Here is a 6,256-nt window from a genome sequence, read left to right as displayed (position 1 = left end):
TTGCTTCATCTGCGATGGACCTCATCGTGCTTACGAGTGTCCAAAGCGTGGGAAGGTTGGAGTGTTAGTAATCACTGAAGAGGAGAAGCAAGAAGAAGAACGAAGAATTGCTTCCCTTCGACTCCTCAATGCAATCCAAGCTAAAGTAGAGCAGAAGCCTCATGGTCGAATGTACGTGGAGACTAATATCAGAGGCAAAAGCATCCAAGCTATAGTGGATACCAGGGATGATACGGTATATATGGCGAAGGAGGTGGCCAACTCTATAGGGCTGCCTTACAAAAAGGAAAAGGGCTTCATCAAGGGTGTGAATGCTAAGAGGCTACCCATCATTGGCATAGCGAGAGGGACCAACATCCGTATAGGCCAATGGCAAGGTAAGGTCGATATCACCATTGCTCCTATTGATGATCAACGATTCTATCTTGGCATGGACTTCCTTGACATGGTGAAGGTATTCTTAGTTCCCTACGCCAATACCATGTGCATAATAGAGAATGGCCAACCTTGTGTGGTGCCGATAAAGAGGGAGTTAAGCCAAAACATGATGGTATCGGCCCTCCAACTCTCAAAAGGGGTAAAAATGAAGGAGCCAACCTTTCTAGCAACCCTCAAGGTGGAAGAAGGTCCCCATATTGATGGTACCACACTTCCAAGCCCTATCCAAGGCGTGCTTGACGAGTTCAAAGATGTCATGCCACCCGAGTTGCCGAAGAAGCTTCCTCCACTACGAGAAGTGGACCACGAAATCGAGTTAGAACCGGGAGCCAAACCACCCGCCTTTGCACTCCATCGAATGGCGCCTCCAGAGCTAGAGGAACTAAGGAGGCAACTTAAAGAGCTACTTGATGCATGCTACATAAGGCCATCTAAAGCTCCATATGGTGTGCCGGTCTTGTTTCAAAAGAAGCACGACGGTTTTCTTTGGTATGCATTGACTATCGTGCGCTAAACAAGATCACAGTCAAGAATAAGTACCCCATTCCTCACATTGCCGACATCTTTGATCAACTTGGTGGTGCTAAGTGGTTTACCAAGTTAGATTTGCAGTCTGGGTACTATTAGGTGCGCATTTCTGAGGGACATGAGCCAAAGACAGCATGTGTGACAAGATATGGATCCTACGAGTTCCTTGTCATGCCCTTTGGCCTCACAAATGCACCGGCCATATTCTATACACTTATGAACAAGGTACTTGTTCCTTACCTTGATCAGTTTGTTGTGGTTTATCTCGATGATATTGTTATGTACAACAACACTTTGGAGGAGCACGTAGAGCATCTAAGGCTAGTGTTTGAAGCCTTGCGGGATAACGAGCTCCACGTCAAAAGGGAGAAATGCTCCTTTGACCAATGAGAAGTGGCATTCCTTGGGCATATTATTGGCGATGGAAAGCTAAGAATGGATGGTTCAAAGGTGAAGGCATCCAAGATTGGGAGCCGCCAACCAAGATGACCGAGTTGAGATCTTTCCTTGGTTTGGTGAACTATTATCGAAGGTTCATAAAGGGCTATTCATCCATTGCCACTCCTTTGACGGATCTTTTAAAGAAGGGTCGTGCTTGGGATTGGTCTATGAAGTGCCAATGAGCCTTTGAAGGGCTAAAGAAGACTATCATGGAGGAATCGGTCTTAGCACTTCCCTACCATACGAAGGCATTCGAGATCCACACAGATGCTTCCGACTTGCTATTGGCAGAGTACTTATGCAAGAGGGACATCTAATAGCCTTCAAAAGCAGGAAGCTGAATGACACCGAGAAGAAGTATATGGTGTAAGAAAAGGAGATGACCGCCGTAGTGCACTGCTTGCGAACATGGAGGCACTACTTACTTGGGAGTAAGTTTGTTGTCAATACCGATAATGTTGCCACTAGCTACTTTCAAACACAAAAGAAGCTCACTCCAAAGCAAGCTAGGTGGCAAGACTTCCTTGCAGAGTTTGATTATGTCATGGAGTATAAGCCAGGTAAAGCAAACCTTATTGCCGATGCACTAAGTAGAAAAGGGGAGCTTGCCGATATAAACCGCCCTACATGCAACTTAGTAGAGCGTATCAAGGAAGGGCTAAAGCATGATTCTATGGCCAAGAACTTCCTTACTCTTGTTCGAGAAGGCAAGACTCGGAGATTTTGGCTAGAAGGAGACTTGCTTTACACCAAAAGGAGGCTATACGTGCCGCTCCATGACAATCTTAGGAAGAAGATATTCAGAGAGTGCCATGACAGCAAGTGGGCGGGTCATCCAGGCATACAATGCACGATGGCACTTGTGGAGAATGCCTACTACTGGCCTCGCATGAGGGAAGATGTAGAGGCCTACATAAGGACTTGTCTTTTGTGCCAACAAGACAAGATGGAGCAACAAGTCCCGAGTGGTTTGCTAGAGCCACTTTCTATTCCTGGGAGACCATGGGAAAGTGTCTCCATGGATTTTATCATGGGGCTTCCTTTATCCGAAGGTTGCGCATGGATCTTCGTGGTAGTGGATCAATTCTCAAAGTACGGCATCTTCATTCCCGCTCCAAAGGCCATCATCGCCGAAGAAGCTACCCGTCTTTTCATGAAGCATGTGGTGAAATATTAGGGTGTGCCAAGATCAATAGTGAGTGATCAAGATACTCGCTTCACGGGCCGTTTTTGGACAGAGTTGTTCAAGCTACTAGGCACCGACCTCAGGTTCTCTACAAGCTTGCACCCCCAAACGGATGGGCAAACCGAGAGGATCAATGCACTCTTGGAACTATATTTGAGGCACTACGTGAGTGCCAACCAACGAGATTGGGCTAAGTTGCTTGATGTTGCTCAATTCTCTTATAACTTGCAAAAAAGCGAGTCTATAGGCAAGAGTCCATTCGAGATAGTCATGGGCCAACAACCCTACACACCAAGCACTCTTGCCATGGATTGGTCAAGTAGAAGTCCACCCGCCTTCAAGCTTATGAAGGAATGGAAGGAGCAAGACGACGTTGCTCGAGCCTACTTGGAAAAGGCGTCCAAGCGAATGAAGAAGTGGGCGGACAAGAAGAGGAGACCAATGGAGTTCAAGGAAAAGGACAAGGTGTTTGTCAAGCTATACTTACATGGAAAAGCCGACGGACTTCATTGGGGACTCAGAAGAAGGTACGATGGACCTTTCCCCATTATTAAGCGTGTGGGTAAGGTAGCGTACAAGGTGGAACTTCCACAAGGCATCAAGATCCATCATGTCTTTCATGTGAGCATGCTGAAGCCTTATAGGGAGGATCACAATGACCCGAGCCGAGGTAAGTCTAAAAGAGCTCCTTTGAATGTGCGGGCTCAATATGATAAAGAGGTGGACTACATCATCTCCCATCGTAAGGTGCCACAATCCAACCAAGCTCCAATGACTGAGTTTCTTATCAAGTGGAAGGGACTTCCCGAAAGTGAGGCAAGTTGGGAGCCGATTCGCTATTTGTGGCAATTCGAAGAGCAAATCAAAGCCTACGAGGAGAAGGCAACGGGGGCGTTGCTAGATTAGGTGGGGGAGAATGTCACACCGTGGAGCTCAAATCTAAAATTTTTTACCGAGAGTGCTAGAATAGTGCGGAATTCTCCGGAACACTCTTGATTAGTGTAGAATTCTCTAGAATACTCTAGAACTCTCTAGAAGAATGTAGAACCTTCTAGAACACTCTAGAATAGTCTAGAACTTTCTAGAACAATCTAGAAGGATGTAGATACTTTTAGAATATTCTAGAAGGGTGTAGATACTTCTAGAATATTCTAGAAAGGTAAGGACAATTCTTGTACATACTAGAATACTCTAGAACATTCTAGACACATGTAGGCTATTCTAGAATATTCTAGACTTGTATGGACATAAGTAGTATTCTAGGACATTCTTTTAAGGAGGTGGGGATGGTGGCCATCCATGCCTATAAATACCCCCTCCATGCTTCATTTTATTATAGAAGATATAACACCAACATAAGGAGTTAGGTGGAGAACTAAGCAATACAAGCTTACACTTCCAAACTCTTATGCTCTCTTTGTGCCATTTTCTTAAGCATACTTCCGTTTGCGTAATTACTGCCATTTTGCCGAGTTTGGCATCCGAGGGAAGGCTGACTAGCAATCTTGACTTCGGGAGAAATCAAATAAGCTAGGCCGCACGTGGGCAAAATTTAGGGATAAAACAAAACTCACGTGACACATGGCCTTAGTCGGTGCCATAGAGCTGGACATTGTTGGTAGCCAAACATCACGACTCTCTCTTTGGTAGTGGTGGTTGGATTTCAATGTCCTCATATTTTGTACTCTCTTTTGTAGAAAGATTGTAATTTTCCTACTCAATGAAGTTATCATGTTTCTTATTGTGCAAAAAAAAAGTAATTTTATGAGAATTTGATAAACCGTATAAATTGAAAGAGGGAAGAAGAGAGAACGAAAAAAGAAGAAAGAATTCTTTTAGACGCTCACAAATGAGTTAGCATGCTGACTAAGACTTTTTTCTTAAAAGAAAATAAACATTAGAGTCAAACCACCGTGGTAGTCAACCTTCCATTGCTTAAGAATATATTCGAAAGAAAGAAATAAGTTTAAGTATTTTAAGAAAATGTGAAACAATTGGCTAGAATAGTTAAAAGGAAAAGTTCACGAATTAATTAGGCCGGGTGAAAACATATAAAAAAATTAATAATCTAATAGAATAAATAAAAAATATTAATAAATTCTTTTATACAAAACACTGTCATAATCATAATATACACAATATATAAACAAATATATCTATTTATACAAACATATTATAAAAATAAATAGTCTAATATTTTTACTAATATATATTCATTTATAAGATTTTTTTATTAAAATTGATGTGAATAGAAAAATATTTTATAAAAATAAGAAGTAGATGTTATTATTTGCAATCTAAAATAAATACAAGTACAATAACATAGAAAATATATAAACTAAGAACTTACCTCATATAATATCAATGGTGATGTCAAATTGTTAGATTTTCAAAATTTACTGATGATTATAAAAATATTTAACATATTATATTTTAAATTATTTTTTGTTAATGGAGAAAAATATATAACTATTGTTTATTAAAAGCGTAATTTAGAAATGTAATTGAATAAGATGGAAAATATAAGTTATTTTTCTCTTATCTATAACTAAAATTGAAAATATAATAAAAGGATGAGCTTAAAGCTAATTTCTTTCAATACATGTAAGTCAAGTTTTTTCGTGCAACTCTACGTAATAGAATTTTTTATAAAATGATATTATATTTATTAATAAGAAAATAATATGTAGTATATTTATGATACTCTTAATTATAAATATTCATGAAAAAATTATATGTGATTTTAAATGCTAATAATAAATATAGTAAAAATTTATAATTTATTTATTTATGAAATTTAAGAAATAAATACAACGAATAAAATAATTATTATAAGTTATTATTTTTATAATAAAAAACATATTTATATTTATAAACGCAAAGATAAATAATAATAATAAAATAGTAAAAAGTATTGAAAACTTATTAATCCAATACAATAAATAAAAATAATCCCAATATTTATATAATATCAAAATAATAATAAAATAAATAATAATTAACAATATGATTTATTAAAAATAGTTATTACAATTTAAATTGCAAGTATGTATATATTTCATGTTTATTTATTTTTGTGCATAATAAATATTAAAATTCTCTAAAAATGTATATATAATTTTTATAAGAAATTAATAAAAATGTAAAAACGTAACAAAATCTATTTTATACAATATAATTATAAATTAAATTGTACTCTATATTTTATGTAATATATAAAATTAAATTTTAAATGTATAATAAATAAAATAATCAAATGCAAGCTATACATATATTATTTCTGAGATCTATTTTTTTTTTTAATATGTGTGTTTAATTTTTGATCCATAAAATTCTTATTTGGATAATGTGTATTTATTTTTAACATATATAAATCTCATATATAATTTTATAATTTTTTATTAATTTATTAATTAATAAGTTACATTTCTAAATACTAACTCTAATCCTTAAAATATATCAATTATATTTTAATATTAGATTAACTAATAAATTCTTGTAATAAAATAATTATACTAATTTTATCAAGAAATAACATATTAATTATATTTTAAAATTATATTGATAATACATTAATTTACTACTTAAATAATAATTCTAATTTTAGAAAATAATATTTTAAACTATATTTTAAAATTAATATTATTAAATATTATTATTTTT

The sequence above is a fragment of the Ricinus communis genome, chromosome 1 (genome assembly GCF_019578655.1).
Source record: "Ricinus communis isolate WT05 ecotype wild-type chromosome 1, ASM1957865v1, whole genome shotgun sequence".
Classification (NCBI taxonomy): Eukaryota; Viridiplantae; Streptophyta; class Magnoliopsida; order Malpighiales; family Euphorbiaceae; genus Ricinus; species Ricinus communis.
Note: the sequence above shows the minus strand (reverse complement) of the source record.